Here is a 2,533-nt window from a genome sequence, read left to right on the forward strand (position 1 = left end):
TAGTAGTAGTAGTAGTAGTAGTAGTAGTAGTAGTAGTAGTAGTAGTAGTAGTAGTAGTATTGTTGTTTTTATTGTTTAAAATGAAGAGTTTGTGCTCACATATTTATTACAGTAACAATAACAGGCCTTTATTGACATTTTAACAAATTCTAAAGATACAAACTAAGTCAGTGCAGCTTACTTATTGTTAGGAAACTAAAAAGATCAACAAAAAAAAAAATAAAGAAGAACATAGAGATAAAAACCCGCACATGTTATTTCAAAATACCTAAACGAGTTTTTGTTTCAAACCCAGGAAATAAGCCAAGAAATGATCCAGCGTGTGTGTTGGAGATGATCAGAGAAGTTTACTGTCTCTTGTGAAGCTGAACGGAGCTCACGTGCGGGTGCGCATTCCTCGCGCGCAGCAGATAACATTTGTCCATCTGCTGTTTGCAGAGAATCTGGTTTCCACTTCGTCGCCATCACTGACTTTACAAGGAGTCATAAAGAGTCATAAAACCATAAAAAGTTCCAATTTCTCTTTCTGTCACACAGACACACACATACGCGCACACACGCATACACACTAAAGCAAAAGAAGCCATAAAACCATAAAGTAGAAGTCGGACTCCTCCAGCTCTAATTGTCGATAATCTCTGAAGTTTCTCACATTCCTGGGGTTTTTCAGCAGCTCTCACATGTTTACTCTGCTGCTCGCGCTCTCAAAMGCGTAAGTCTGATTTACTGAGCAGGAACACAGCGAGTTTAATGCGCGCATCCTCCGTGGAAAAAAACTAAAGAAAACTGGAGGCTAATTATCAGCTTGGAAAGTCGTGGGAGACCACCGCCGTGCCCCTCCGCAGCAGAAAGAAGTTGGACTTTTTAAAACTTCATGGGTGGTAAAATGACTGCACTGTCTGAAACTGTTACATGCTTTTAACAGTGAGGAGCGCTAAAGCAAAAAACCTGTCTGAGGTTTTATGAGGAGCTGTCAGGAAACAGTAAAACACGACCTCATGACTTCAAAATGTTCAGAGTCGACCTTTTTATTATGAAAAGTCTAACAAAGAATAATAACAACAACAACAACAACAACAACAACAACAACAACAACAACGAAATCTGAACAAGTCAAAATGTGAACATAGGGCAAGTGATCTGAGGGGTCCCACTGTCCCACTGACTCAACAACAATCATAATAATTTTATAAATTGTCTTGTTTTCTAATGAGCATTTCATAATGAGCTGAATGTGATTGGGTTGCTTCATAATTGGATTGAATGGACAATAATTTTAAATCAAATTARATAATTTTACGTTTTGTATGTTTGTTTGCTGCCCTGGAGTTTAGTTGTGAATTGGCACAATCATATTTATTTTGACTTGACGGGAACTGGCTAAGTGATATAACATAATAAATATGAAATATAGGCTACCTTTTAAGAATAAAAATAAAAATAAGAATAATATTAAAAACAGAAATAAGAATAAAAATTTAGTAATTTATCATCTGTTGTAAAAGTTGTTTTTTTTTAGTTTGTTGTTTTTTTTTTAACTCAGCTACATTGAAAGTGAGATAATGAAGACAAAAATAAAACCAGAACAAAACAGGGTGTTATGTTTTCCTTCCTGTCCAAAGAAATCTTTATTTTTGTACAAAGTCCAGTCGGTGAACCCATCAGAGATACATCAGAAACAGAAGGCACAGCTTCTAGAGGTGAATTTGCTGTTGATGTTTTCTCGGATGCATCTGTTCCTGAAGCTTCATCTCTGTCCCTGCCTTGTTTAGGAGAGGCTCTTTGACTCGGGACACCTGCAACACACACATAAAGCCACGCGTAATCTGCRGCTCCACAGCCTGCAGCAGGACTTTCACGACAGTGTCACAACAATGAGGCCACACTGCTGCCTTTTATGGCTTCTGAATGAAAGAAACTAGTCATATAATCCAGTTTAAAGGAGTTAATCTTTAAACTGCRCTGAAATCTGAAGGCTACCTCTCAGTACGATTTATTACCATTATTATTATTTGATATTCTTGTTGGAGAACACTGTGTTTAAAACATGTCAGCACGTTTCCTCAGCCTTTGTTATTTATAGGTTTATATTGCTGTTCTAAAACTTCAATTCTGGCTTTCACACATTGATGAAGCAATGATTGTTGCATTTCTTCACAAAATTTATCACTGACACACCTGCAAAAACATTTACCTGCACATCACTGTAATAAATCTGAACATGCGGCTCAAACTTACAGGATCAGTTTGCGTCAAGTTACGCACTGTGTTAATAACAATTACAATGAGAAGAATAAGAATATGAATAAAATAAGAAGAATAGGAATAAGAGTAATATTACCGTCCTCTGGGTGTCCCGGGATGGGGGTCATGTTTGTCCTCTCTCTCCTGGCAGTTGGTGCTCATCAATGATTAAACCTCAGTCAGCTCCAGAACAATTCGGCCGCTTCCCGTTCCCACAAAGTGGGGAGGAAACGGAGCGTCCTGCTGCCAGCAAGGAAGGGAAGGGGAAGCAGGGGAGGGGGTGGTGGTG

At 38.3% G+C, this 2,533-nt stretch overlaps 1 long non-coding RNA gene across 4 annotated transcripts in view; it reads right to left on the reverse strand.

Moving 5' to 3' along the window:
- Positions 1 to 1,012: 1,012 nt before the first annotated feature.
- The window catches only part of LOC106527335 (uncharacterized), a 17,612-nt gene continuing 16,091 nt past the window's right edge, over positions 1,013 to 2,533 (reverse strand). For 2 of the 4 annotated variants that reach the window (XR_001311372.1, XR_001311374.1), the window contains exons 2-3: positions 2,342 to 2,487; positions 1,013 to 1,796 (exon numbers count right to left, since the gene is read on the reverse strand). This is a non-coding gene — a long non-coding RNA (uncharacterized LOC106527335). Of the gene's footprint in view, positions 1,797 to 2,341; positions 2,528 to 2,533 lie in introns of those variants that run through there. The other 2 variants (XR_001311373.1, XR_001311371.1) reach the window with 2 other exon arrangements.

Source organism: Austrofundulus limnaeus, unplaced genomic scaffold, assembly GCF_001266775.1.
Source record: "Austrofundulus limnaeus strain Quisiro unplaced genomic scaffold, Austrofundulus_limnaeus-1.0 Scaffold319, whole genome shotgun sequence".
Classification (NCBI taxonomy): Eukaryota; Metazoa; Chordata; class Actinopteri; order Cyprinodontiformes; family Rivulidae; genus Austrofundulus; species Austrofundulus limnaeus.